Source organism: Rhinoderma darwinii, chromosome 2 (genome assembly GCF_050947455.1).
Source record: "Rhinoderma darwinii isolate aRhiDar2 chromosome 2, aRhiDar2.hap1, whole genome shotgun sequence".
Lineage (NCBI taxonomy): Eukaryota > Metazoa > Chordata > Amphibia > Anura > Rhinodermatidae > Rhinoderma > Rhinoderma darwinii.
Genome location: NC_134688.1, coordinates 370,480,131 through 370,494,818, shown reverse-complemented (window position 1 = coordinate 370,494,818; position 14,688 = coordinate 370,480,131). Strand labels below are relative to the sequence as shown.

Below are 14,688 nucleotides of genomic sequence, written 5' to 3'. Positions count from 1 at the left end.
CTCATTAAGATGTTGTGTTTCATTTTCTGACATATGGAGTTTTCCCACAAGCAATAATAGGATTCTTTTTTGCCTTTTGGAGAACACTCCGCTAGGAGAACAATAGGGGACTTGTCATAACAGGGATAGATGTATTTGTAATAAATGGATGGCTTACTAGCCCACACCCGTTCTATTGTTATTTCCAGGAATCATGATTTCCTAGCAAGTGTCTTTATTGCTTCTATAAGAACCTGGGGAAGATTGAGCTTTAACCCCTTCCCGCGATTGGGCGTAACTGTACGTCCAAATTCCAAGTGATTTCCCGCACTCGGGCGTACAGTTACGCCCGGCAGATAAAGCGAGCAAGGGAGCTGTGCGCGCTTTATCTTCAGCGGCTGTCAGCTGTTATACACAGCTGACATGCCGCTGCGATGGCTGTTACCGCCGATTGCAGCCATTTAACCTCTTCAATGCGGCTGTCAATGACGTCCGCCGCATTGAAGTGGTTTACAGAGGGAGGGTGCTCCCTCTGTACCCCCCGGGCCTCCCCGCGATGGATCGCGGGTGGCGATTGTTGCTATGGCAACCAGGAAGCCGTTACTAGGCTTCCTGGTTGCCAAGGTACGGTAGCCTATTAGGTCCTGCCCGAGGCAGGACCTAATCGGCTAACTGTCAAATGAAAAATGATCCAGGGCCAGAAGACCAGATCTTCATGTCCCCAGGTCAGTATAAGGCTTTATTCAGACGAACGGGAAATACGCCCGTGCAACGCGCGTGTTTTTCACGCGCGTTGCACGGACCTATATTAGTCTATGGGGCCGTGCAGACATGTCCGTGATTTTTACTCAGCGTGAGTCCGCTGAAAAAAAGTCACGACATGTTCGTTCTTTGGGCGTTTTGCGCGAATCACGCACCCATTGAAGTCAATGGGTGCGTGAAAACCACACATGTCGCACGGAAGCACTTCCGTGCGAACAGCGTGATTCGCGCAACAACTGTCAAAAGGATGAATGAAAACAGAAAAGCACCACGTGCTTTTCTGTTTACAAACATCCAAATGGAGTGTCATAATGATGGCGGCTGCGCGAAAAGCACGCAGCCGCGCATCATATGATGCTGCCACACGGAGCTGTTAAGTGGCTTTTGCGCACGCAAAACGCCGTGTTTTTGCGTGCGCAAAAACGCCACGCTCGTGTGAATCCAGCCTAAAAGAAAAAGTTAAAAATGTAAAAAAAAATGTGAAAGAAAAATAAATAAAAGTTAATAAATAATAAATAAATAATAAAAACAACACTTGTCCAGTTTCCCTGATCAAGTCCTTTATTATTAGAAAAAAAATGAAAATATGAAAAAAAAATATACATAATAGGTATCGCCGCGTTCAGAACGGCCTGATCTATAAAAATATCACATTATTTTTACCGCACGGTGAACACCGTAAAAATTTTTAATAAAAAACAATGACAGTATTTTAGTTTTTGGTCATCTTGTCTCAAAAAAAAATTAATAAAAAGTGATCAAAAAGTTGCAAGTAACGCAAAATGATAGCCAATGTAAACTACAGTTCGTCACGCATAAAACAAACCGTCCCGCAGCGATATCAACGAAAAAATAAAAAACTTATGGCTGTCAGAAAATGGCGACACTAAAACATGATTTTTTTAGAAAAGAGTATTTTTATTGTGGGAACGTAGTCAAACGTAAAAAAACTATATAAATTTGGTGTCGCTGTAATCGTATCGACCCGCAGAATAAAGTTAACATGTTGCTTATACTGCACGGTGAACATTGTAAAAAAAAACAAAAAAGAAACGTGCTGGAATGGCTGTTTTTTGGTTTCCTCATCTCCCAAAAAATGGAATAAATAGTGATAAAAAAATTGCATGTACCCCAAAATGGAACCAATAAAAATTACAGCTCGTTCCACAAAAAACGCGCCCTCACACATGCCCTAACGGAAAAATAACACGTTATGACTCTCAAAACGCAATGATGCAAAATGATTCTAAATGACGGTCCAGACTAATTTTTAGGTCCAGTAGAATTTCACTAAACACCTCACATCATAATTTGCTGGACCCCACAGGTGGACCCCGTAGACGCAGCGGAGATGAGGAAACTTTAGGGCCTTGTGCGGCTTATAGGGCTGGTGAAGAAGTCAAAGATTAGGCAATAAGTGAGCGCAGATATTTTGTATAATACCCAATCAACCCAGCCTGTGCATAAAGGATTGGTTCAAAGCGACCACAGCAATCCATGGATTATTCATTCACCCCATTATTACATCATCCTATTATGCCCTGTTGTACTCTGCCCAGCTTATATATACCCTGATGTACTCCGCACAGATTACATATACCCTGATGTACTCTGCCCAGTTTACATATATCCTGATGTTCTCCGCCCAGCTTACATATACCCTGATGTACTCCGCCCAGATTACATATACCCTGATGTACTCCGCCCAGTTTACATATACCCTGATGTACTCTGCCCAGATTACATATACCCTGATGTACTCCTCACATATTACATATACCCTGATGTACTCTGCCCAGCTTACATATATCCTGATGTACTCCGCACATATTACATATACCCGGATGTACTCCGCACATATTACATATACCCTGATGTACTCCGCCCAGATTACATATACCCTGATGTACTCCGCCCAGATTACATATATCCTTATGTACTCCGCACAGATTACATATACCCTGATGTACTCCGCCCAGATTACATATACCCTGATGTACCCGCACATATTACATATACCCTGATGTTCTCCGCCCAGCTTACATGTACCCTGATGTACCCGCACATATTACATATACCCGGATGTACTCCGCACATATTACATATACCCTGATGTACTCCGCCCAGCTTACATATACCCTGATGCACTCCGCCCAGTTTACATATACCCTGATGTACTCTGCCCAGCTTACATATACCCTGATGTACTCCGCCCAGCTTACATATACTCTGATGCACTCCGCACATCTTACATATACCCTGATGTACTCCGCCCAGCTTACATATACTCTGATGCACTCCGCCCAGCTTACATATACCCTGATGTACTCTGCCCAGCTTACATATGCCCCCACATTATAAGATAAAATACCACTAAAACACCAAGCAAAATCTGCGCTTCAAAAGCCAAATGGTGGTCCAACTGAGCCTGGCCGTGTACACAAACGGCAATTTATGACCACATATGGGGTATTGCTGTATTCTGGAGAACCCGCTTAACAATTTATGGGATGTGTGTCTACGGTGGTACAAGCTGGGCACAACACATTGGGCACTGAAATGGCATATCTGTGGAAAACAGCAATTTTCAATCTGCAACATCTATTGTTAACTCATTTTTGCAAAACACTTGTGCGGTCAAAATACTCACTACACCCCTAGATAAATTCTTTGAGGGATCTAGTTTCCAAAACGGGGTAATTTATCAGGGGTACCACTGTACTGGTACTATAGCTCAATGCAACATGGGGTCAAAAAACGAATCTTGTAAAATCTCCACTCCAAATACTAAATGGCGCTCCTTCCCTTTAGAGCCTTGCTGTGTGTCCAAATAGCAGTTTATGACCACATGTGGGGTATTTCCGTACTCTGAAGAAGTTGCTTTAAAAATGTTATGCTGCTTTTTCTCCTTTATTTGATGAGAAAATGAAAGATTTTGAACCAATGCTGCGTCTTATTGGAAAATAATGTAATTTTTCATTTTCACTGCCCATTTCTAATAAAATATATGAGACACCTGTGGGGTCAAAATGCTCACTACACCCCTAGATGAATTCCTCAATGGGTGTAGTTTGCCAAATGGAGTCACTTTTTTTGCACTGTACTGGTACCTTAGGAGCTTTACAAATGCGACATGGTGCCGAGAAATCAAACCAGCAAAATCTGTACTCCAAAAGCTAAATGGCATGCCTTCCCTTCTGAGACCTGCTGCTTGCCCAAACAGCAGTTTATGACCACATGTTGGGTATTTCCGTACTCTGGAGAAGTTGCTTTACAAATGTTATGGTGCTTTTCATCATTTATTTGTTGAAAAAAATAAAAATTTTGAGGTAAAGCTACATCTTATTGGAAAATAATGTAATTTTTCATTTTCACTGCCCAATTCTAATGAAATCTATGAAACACCTGTGGGGTCAAAATGCTCACTACACCCCTAGATGAATTCCTCAATGGGTGTAGTTTGCCAAATGGAGTCACTTTTGGGTAGTTTCCACTGTACTGCTACTTAAGGGGCTTTGCAAAAGCGACATGGCGCAGAAAAACCAATCCAGCAAAATCTGCTCTCCAAAAGCCAAATGGCGCTCCTTCCCTTCTGAGCCGTGATGTGTATTCATACAGTACTTTATTACCACATATGGGGTATTTCCATACTCTGGAGAAGTTGCTTTACAAATGATACAGTGATTTTTCTCCTTTATTTGATGAGAAAATGAAACATTTTTACCTAAAGCTACGTCTTAGTGGAAAAAAATGAAATTTTTCATGTTTACTGCCCAATTCTAAGGAAATCTATGAAACACCTGGGGGGTCAAAATGCTCACTACACCCCTAGTTGAATTCCTTTAGGGGTGTAGTTTCCCAAATAGAGTTATTTTTGGGGGGTTTCCACTGTACTGGTACCTTAGGAGCTTTACAAATGCGACATGGTGCCGAGAAATCAAACCAGCAAAATCTGTACTCCAAAAGCTAAATGGCGTGCCTTCCCTTCTGAGACCTGCCGCTTCCTCAAACAGCAGTTTATGACCACATGTTTGGTATTTCCGTACTCTGCAGAAGTTGCTTTACAAATGTTGGGGTGCTTTTCATCATTTATTTGTTGAAAAAAATAAAAATTTTGCGTTAAAGCTACATTTTATTGTAAAATAATGTAATTTTTCATTTTCACTGCCCAATTCTAATGAAATCTATGAAACACCTGTGGGGTCAAAATGTTCACTACACCCCTAGATGAATTCCTCAAGCGGTGTAGTTTCCAAAATTAGGTCTTTTTTGGGGTGTTTCCTTTATTTTTGCACCACAAGACCTCTTCTAACCTGACATGGTGCCTGAAATATAATTTAAGAAAAGGAAGGCCCAAAAATCCTCTAGGTGCTCCTTTGCTTCTGGGGCTTTTGTTTCAGGCCCATAGCACACTAGGGCCACATGTGGGATATTTCTAAAAACTTCAGAATCAGGGCAATGAATATTCAGTTGTGTTTCTCTGGTAAAAACCTTCAGTATTACAGGAAAAATTGATTAAAATGGAATTTCTGCAAAAAAAAATGAAATTTGCAAATTTCCCTCCACTTTGTTTTAATTCCTGTGAAACGCATAAAGGGTTCAGAAACGTTCTAAATGATGTTTTGAATACTTTAAGGGGTGCAGTTTTTAAAATGGGGTGATTTGTGGGGTTCCTAATATATAAGGCCCTCAAAGCCACTTCAGAACTGAACTAATCCCTAAAAAAATAGGCTTTTGAAATTTTCTTGAAAATTTGAGAAATTGCTGCTACATTAATAAGCCTTGTAACGTCCTAGAAAAATAAAAGGATGTTCAAAAAATGATGCAAACATCAAGTAGAGATATGGGAAATGTTAACTAGCCACTATTTTGTGTGGTATAACCATCTGTCTTACAAGCAAATACATTTGAATTTAGAAAATGCAAATTTTTTGCAAATTTTCTCTAAATTTTGGTGTTTTTCACACAAAAATATTGAATATATCGACCAAATTTTTTCACTAACTTAAAGTACAATATGTCACGAGAAAACAATCTCAGAATCGCTTGGATAGGTAAAAGCATTCCAGAGTTATTACCACATAAAGTGACACATGTCCGATTTAAAAAATGAGGCTGTGTCATTTGGTCCAAAAGTGGCTGGGTCCTGAAGGGGTTAAAAAAGCTGATTGTTCTGCAGAACCATACCGAAGAAAAGTAGAGCTCGTAGTCAGAATATATAAGAATATATCAACTTTATTACACAAAATAGCATACATTTAAAAACACGTAACTATAAGACTCTAGTAGTATCACTGTGGTGGTACAGAATTCAGCACGGATATAACTGAATAAAAAAGTATAGAAACATAGAGTGCAAGCTGCATTTACTACCCACAAAGATTGTATGTAGTATCACATCCCCAATGGGTTACAAACTGATGATCCACAGTGTCCTCTAAACTTCATAAATACATGGACTAATACCAATAGAGAGAGTCGCATAGGGAACAATCAGTATTTATAGTGAGTAGTCAAAAAATGCAGTCTTACCCATTCTAGTGAACAAAAGGTGTTTTACAGGTCCGTGCTGGATCCGCCACAGAAAACCCCTGTGGACAGGAGTCTTTTATACAGGTGACCATGTAAGACAGCTGTCTTTAATGCAGGCACCAAGTTGATTTGGAGCGTGTAACTGGTCTGGAGGAGGCTGAACTCTTAATGGTTGGTAGGGGATCAAATACTTATTTCTCTGTGCACAATGCAAATAAATATATATAATTTTGACAATGTGATTTTCTTTTTTTTTTTTATATATAATCTATCTCTCACTGGTAAAATTAACCTAGCCTAAAAATTCTAGACTGTTCATGACTTTGACAGTGGGCAAACTTACAAAATCAGCAAGAGATCAAATACTTATTTCCTTCACTGTATAATACTGATGAACCACTTCTGGAAAGATTATATTTCCAAATGTTTGCAGTATAATAGAAAGTAAATAAAGCATAAGCAAATTATTTTGATAACAAGAACAATACAAGATGAACACAAACACTGCTTTGATAAAGATTTATAATCTTTGTTGATTCCTCTTACAATTTGCAGAATCTGTATAACTATGGAATTGGCTCAGTTGTGGAATTTCTCAAAAAACTGCTAGAAATAAATGTTACTAGATAGTTTTCCAAAATATAATATAGATACCTGTTTGGGCTCCTTAACCCTTTCCCTCCTTCGAATTTTCACTTTTGTTTTTTCCTCCCCACGTTCCAAAAGCTATAATTTTCTTATTTTTCCGTCTATATAGCCATATGAAGGCTTGTTTTTTGCGGGACAAGTTGTAGTTTTTTATGGCACCATTTATTGTACTGCATCATGTACTGGGAAGCTGAAACAAAATAATTTATGGGGTGAAATGGGCAAAAAAAAGAGATTACGCAATTTTTTGGGGGGTTTTGTTTTTACGGCATCCATCAGGCAGTAAAAACTACATATTCACCTTATTCTACAGGTTGATACGATTATGGCAATATCAAATTTATATGTTTTGTTTTATGTTTTAACACTTTTAAAAAAAGAAAACTATTTGCTAAATAAAAAAAATCTTTTGTGACACCATATTCTGAGAGCCATAACTTTTTCATTTTACCATCAATTTAGCAATTTGAGGGCTTACATATTACGGGATGAGCTGTAGTTTCCACAGATAAAATTTCTGGGTATATGCGACTTTTTGATCACTTTTTATTTAATTTTTTTGGAGCGCTATGGTGACCAAAAACCAACAATTTGCGTGTTTTATACATATATTTTTTATTTTTTTTACGGCATTCACCGAGCGGATTAAAGAATGCTATATTGTGATAGTTCAGACTTTTACGGATGCCAGTTGTTTTAACTTTGATTTTTTTTAACATTGATTTTGTTTGCATGATATACTGCAATACTAATGTATTTCAGTATATTGTGATTCTGACAGTCTGCTCTGAAGCCCTGCCGGAGGCAGAGCTTCAAAGGAGTACAAAGATGGCAGCCCTGGGTACCTTTGTTAGGCCCCCAGGCTGCCATAACAACCGTTGTTACCGGCCGATCGTGCTGCAGGGGGGCGCGATGGCTTGTTTTAGGGGGCGCCCCCCTGATTTTAACACTTTAAATTCTGCAGTCGCGATTGAAGTGATCTTTAATTCTGCCCATTGCAGTGAGGTGTCGGCTGTGTAACACAGCGGTCACCCGCTGTGTATGGAGCTAGCTCAGCCTGTGGGCTCGCTTCATACTTTTCCTTAACCCTAACCACATACAGTTACGTGATAATGCGTTAAGGGGTTAAAGGGGTTGTCCACTACTGGACAACTGATGACCTATCAACAGGATATGTCATTAGTACATGATATGTGGGGTTCTGACACCCGCTCCGGCTGCCTCTGGGCACCGGACTTCCATGCCAGAAGCAGATGGCTCCGGTCATGGAATAGCACCCGAGCTGCAGTACTGCAGCTCTGCTCCTATTCAAGTGAATAGGAGCAGAGCTGCAGTTCGGCAGCACGGCCGCTATGTAATGTACGGAGCCAACTTCTTCCGGCTCTGTACATTGCATAACGTGCCATAACATCTTGTGCCCGCAGGCCACCGGAGCAGCTGATTGGTGCAGGGTTCGGGTGTCTGACCCGCACCGATGGGATATACTGAGGACCTATCCGGTGGATAGGTCATCAGTAGTCCGGTAGTGAACATACCCTTTAAGAAAGTTGCTATTAATACAAGCCATGTTTATCATAAAAAGCTTATAAATAGTTTCATATGAATACTTCATCTGAGAGATGCCAAGTTTGTGAAGTTTTCCTTTTGGCAAACATGAAAAGATTTAGACTAATATTTTATAAGTAAAAGAAACATAAATTTTTTCTCTATGTATGTGTAAGGCTCTGTGCACACAGATATATTATGGCTCTTTGCCGGAGCTGTATATTTAATGCCAAGAATGGATTCGGAATCCATCCGGTGAAGTTAGAATAGCCTTTCCTAAAGCTGTGGGAAAGTCCTGATCTCTCTCCTGTCTGGATCTTTAATACGACAATATAAAAAATATTGACATTAAAAACAAAAATGAGAATAAATTGTGAATGAAGCGAATGCTGCTGTGAAGGCATTACAGGAGGTATTGCTGTTAGAAGCCCAGCTAAACAGAGGGCCTGAGATAAATAAAATTATGCTTGCCGACAGAAGCCATTAGGGGGAGCTTACTGCACAAAGATTTATGCAGCACACATTGGGGCAGGTTTACTAATTAAATATCAAATTCAGACAGCTAAGAATTCGACTAGATCCGCCAACTTTATCACATTGGCTCATGCTGGATGATAAATTTGTTAAACTTTATACCAACTATTGATTGGCTTACTGTAAACAACTTTTTATTGTCTAATTGTTGCCGCAATTTGCAACAGCTTAACCCCTTTGCGCTTAGCGACATGCTATTCCATCGTGCTAAGTACTGGGGTATTGCCGCATTCAGGACAAATTGTGCAACAAAATCGGGTATTTTATTCCTTGTGAAAATAAGAAATTTTGAGCCAAAACGACATCTTATTGGAAATTTTTTTTTTTTTTTTTTAAATTCACAGCCCAATTCAAATAAATTCTGTGAAAAAACTGTGGGGTCTAAATGGTCACAACACCCATAAATGAATTTCTTGAGGGGTGTAGTTTCTAAAATGGGGTCACTTTTGGGGGATTCCTACTGTTTTGGCACCTCAACACCTCTTCAAACCTGGCATGCTGCCTAAAATATATTCTAATAAAAAAAAGAGGCCTCAAAATGCACTAGGTGCTTCTTTGCTTCTGGGACTTGTGTTTTAGTCCACGAGCGCACTAGAGCCACATGTGGGACATTTCTAAAAACTGCAGAATCTGGACAATACATATTTAGTAGTGTTTCTCTGGTAAAACCTTCTGTGTTGCAGAAAAAAAAATAGAATAAAATTTTAATTCAGCAAGAAAAATGAAATTTTCAAATTTCACCTCCACTTTGCTTTAATTCCTGTGAGATGCCTAAAGGGTTAAAAAAAACTTTCTAAATGCTGTTTTGAATACTTTGAGGGGTCTAGTTTCTAAAATGGAGTGTTTTATGCGGGTTTCTAATACATAGGCCCCTCAAAGCAACTTCAGAACTGAACAGGTACCTTAAAAAAAAAGGTTTTTGAAATTTTCTTAAAAATATGAGAAATTGCTGTTTATGTTCTAAGCCTTGTAACGTCCAAGAAAAATAAAAGAATGTTCAAAAAACTATGCCAATCTAAAGTAGACATATGGGAAATGTGAACTAGTAACTATTTTGGGTGGTATAACCATCTGTTTTACAAGCAGATGCATTTAAATTCAGAAAAAATCTATTTTTTCTAAATTTTCGCCAAATTTTGCAATTTTTCACAAATAAACACTGAATATATCGACCAAATTTTACCACTAAAATAAAGCCCAATGTCTCACAAGAAAACAGTCTCAGAATCGCTTGGATAGGTTTAAGCATTCCGAAGTTATTACCACATAAAGTTAAATATTTCAGATTTAAAAAATGGGCTCTGAGCCTTAAGTCTAAAACAAGGCTGCGTCCTTAAGGGGTTAAGCAACGCCCCATTTTCCACTTGTTTAGTGAGTCGCAAACATCTGTTCTTTTTGGCACATTTGATTGATAAATGTGTCTAAAATGATATGCAATGAAAATTTAAATCCAACTTAGGCCAGAATTCTGGAGCAGCACCAATAGTAAATCTGCACCATTGAGTTTATCAGGAGCTGTATAATTTTATTTGCAGTGAGCTCCCCCAAATGGAGATGTATAATTTATGGCTTTGTCAATGGAAGTAGGAGATTTGGAGCTCAGTAAATATATATTATGAAAAAAAAACTGCTCAGAATTTTAGTGGGATATTATGAATTTTATAAATGTTTTCAACCTGGGCAAATATATCCAGAAAAGGTAAATCAAAAGATCAATGTCATTTTATGTCTTAGAGAAATATCGGAAGTTTATATCTGTGGGCTTTGCACTGTGCCCCGTTGGTTGCAGTTTGCATTTCCCGGTATTCATCGGAAAGCCATGGCAACTGAATATAGGCTTAGAGCTGTACCTAGCCTTTTTGCTGCCTGAGGCGAATAGTCAAATGACAGCCCTACCCGCACCATAGGCAAGGCGTGGAGAAGTGTGGTAGAGGACATTTATAGATAGCAAAGAAAAATACAATTTAACTTTTATGATTACATGTTGTGGAAATCTGTTTAATACAAGTGTAAAGGATTTATAACAATCCTGATCAAATGCAGGGGAATATTCTACAGTGTACTACCTACCTGCCTCTGTTATTAAGCCTCTGTTCATACTGTAACTACTGAGGGTGCCAAGTGTTGTAGTCTGTTATAGATACTGTCCACATTACATCTGATGGATTCTAATCATGTAACTGACCGATAACTGAGGCAACAATGACAGGTGAAGGAAAGCACGGATGCTATGCAGAGATGAAATGTCTTGAACCTTGTGTTTGGTACTAACTGCATCTACTGAGGAGAACTATCATTTCAGGTACAGAAATGCACAAAAGAAACAATGAATGCCTTGGATGGTAAAAGTGACCTAACATCTGCCTAAACAACCCATTTCTGATGGAATGACCGAAGAGCACAGCATGGATCTAGAGTGGTTCAAAATAAAGTAAAAATGCGGCTGTCAGCAAGCATGTTTTTAAATATGAACCAGATCCGGGGGTGTATACCCATAAGGCATCCAAAGCATGATATATGACCGAGAAGAGAACAGATGCCAATAAACAAGAACATTTAGAAAAATAAGCAAAATACTTTATTGAAAATGACACGTAAATGCATAATAATAAAAAGAATCCATAAACCAACAGGTTAAAAAGACCAAACCGCCATGCAATATATAAGAAAGGTAACGTCTAAAGTTGACGTGCAATAATGACAACCAAATGGTATGATCTAATGATCAGGGTACATAAATACATAAGTATGAATGATACATTAGTGAATAAATGCAAAAAAATGTATGAACATCAAGCACATACCCATTGATCAACCAGATGAGAGCACGGCGATATGTCTGCCCCAACGCGCGTTTCGGCGCAACTGCCTTCGTCTGGGGGTAGCATTTTAAATGATGTGTATACCACTATATATAGGGATGGACCAGCCAATCATGGAGTAAAAGAAAGGGGGGAAAACCCAAGTATAAACATGTAATAATACATGTTTCGCTGCATATTTACCGGTCGCTTACCTCGTGGTGAAGCCGGTGGCCGCACCTACCAGAAACGCCAATCACGAGAGGCCAGGGTCGGATGCACGTCATCGCGTCAAAGGACGCGGTCACGTGGATCCGAAACCCGGCGCATCATGAGGGCGGAACGGTGGCCAGGCACCCCTCTACCAATCAAAGGGAGCGACACAGCGAAAAGGTAGGTAACCCCGGATACGCCAGTATATACAAAGTTGGCCGTGAAGCCAAATTATTCAAGACGTCAGTGAATAACATGTGTGTCAATATAGCACACATATAAGCAGACACATTTGAGTGAAAATGTAACGTTATGACAAAAGACAACTTGAAGAAGCATGAATGCTACATAGCTCTATAGTGAAGAAATGATGTGATCCGTAAAATTATACTGAATAAATTTGTAATGAATCGTGAGAAAAAAGCAAATGCATTAAACAACAGTGCCTAAATACTAGGAGCAAGAAAAAATAATGAATAAATTCCTGCATCAGTGAAATAATAAATAATGAATGCATGCAAAAATACGTGAAAAAAATAAATATAATAAAAGTGAAAAATATATTGGATGAGGAAATATATGTATGTGTGTATGTGTGTAGTGAAGGTAAGTGAGTGAATGAATATGGAATGAAATGAAAAATGTGAAAATAAGTAGAGTGAGTAATACGGCCGATGAATGAGCGGTGCAGTGAAAGAAAAAAAAAGAATGATTTGATATGTATATATGCACACAACTAAGGTAAGTAATGTGAAAAGTGACAATATGAAGTTAAGTTTAATTTAACATCTTTTGACAGAATTAATTAAGAAGTGCACAAAATATTACACTAATAGTTGTATTGACGCAAAAACCAAGATGACACACACAAGTGTGGATGAAGATTGTATATTAGCTGGTCACTGCGCATCATGAGTAAACAAAATCGATGGAAAGATATGCTGGCATCCCAAGAAGTGGAAAACAAGGAATCCAAATAATGAAAAGGAGAGAATCACATCAAAGATCTAATCTGTAAATAAATAAAAAATGTTAAAATCATATAAACACACAGGATCCTATATGAAAAAATAACAAAAGAACTCCAACACCATTAAAAGCTGCTGACAGTCAGAGAAATGATGAATATCCTGCGGTCTCATTGAGACCTGCAGGGTACATAGTTTACTGCAACGTGAGTGCAAATGGATATGGAGACTCCAAACTATGTACCCTGCAGGTCTCAATGAGACCGCAGGATATTCATCATTTCTCTGACTGTCAGCAGCTTTTAATGGTGTTGGAGTTCTTTTGTTATTTTTTCATATAGGATCCTGTGTGTTTATATGATTTTAACATTTTTTATTTATTTACAGATTAGATCTTTGATGTGATTCTCTCCTTTTCATTATTTGGATTCCTTGTTTTCCACTTCTTGGGATGCCAGCATATCTTTCCATCGATTTTGTTTACTCATGATGCGCAGTGACCAGCTAATATACAATCTTCATCCACACTTGTGTGTGTCATCTTGGTTTTTGCGTCAATACAACTATTAGTGTAATATTTTGTGCACTTCTTAATTAATTCTGTCAAAAGATGTTAAATTAAACTTAACTTCATATTGTCACTTTTCACATTACTTACCTTAGTTGTGTGCATATATACATATCAAATCATTCTTTTTTTTTCTTTCACTGCACCGCTCATTCATCGGCCGTATTACTCACTCTACTTATTTTCACATTTTTCATTTCATTCCATATTCATTCACTCACTTACCTTCACTACACACATACACACATACATATATTTCCTCATCCAATATATTTTTCACTTTTATTATATTTATTTTTTTCACGTATTTTTGCATGCATTCATTATTTATTATTTCACTGATGCAGGAATTTATTCATTATTTTTTCTTGCTCCTAGTATTTAGGCACTGTTGTTTAATGCATTTGCTTTTTTCTCACGATTCATTACAAATTTATTCAGTATAATTTTACGGATCACATCATTTCTTCACTATAGAGCTATGTAGCATTCATGCTTCTTCAAGTTGTCTTTTGTCATAACGTTACATTTTCACTCAAATGTGTCTGCTTATATGTGTGCTATATTGACACACATGTTATTCACTGACGTCTTGAATAATTTGGCTTCACGGCCAACTTTGTATATACTGGCATATCCGGGGTTACCTACCTTTTCGCTGTGTCGCTCCCTTTGATTGGTAGAGGGGTGCCCGGCCTCCGTTCCGCCCTCATGATGCGCCGGGTTTCGGATCCACGTGACCGCGTCCTTTGACGCGATGACGTGCATCCGACCCTGGCCTCTCGTGATTGGCGTTTCTGGTAGGTGCGGCCACCGGCTTCACCACGAGGTAAGCGACCGGTAAATATGCAGGGAAACATGTATTATTACATGTTTATACTTGGGTTTTCCCCCCTTTCTTTTACTCCATGATTGGCTGGTCCATCCCTATATATAGTGGTATACACATCATTTAAAATGCTACCCCCAGACGAAGGCAGTTGCGCCGAAACGCGCGTTGGGGCAGACATATCGCCGTGCTCTCATCTGGTTGATCAATGGGTATGTGCTTGATGTTCATACATTTTTTTGCATTTATTCACTAATGTATCATTCATACTTATGTATTTATGTACCCTGATCATTAGATCATACCATT

The 14,688-nt window shown here is 38.7% G+C and overlaps 1 long non-coding RNA gene across 1 annotated transcript in view; it reads left to right on the top strand.

Annotated features, from left to right (window-relative positions):
* Positions 1–11,403, top strand: part of LOC142743271 (uncharacterized) — a 165,573-nt gene extending 154,170 nt beyond the window's left edge. Inside the window, exon 4 of the long non-coding RNA XR_012881530.1 lies at positions 11,303–11,403. This is a non-coding gene — a long non-coding RNA (uncharacterized LOC142743271). The remainder of the gene's footprint in view (positions 1–11,302) is intronic.
* The last annotated feature ends 3,285 nt before the right edge of the window (positions 11,404–14,688 follow it).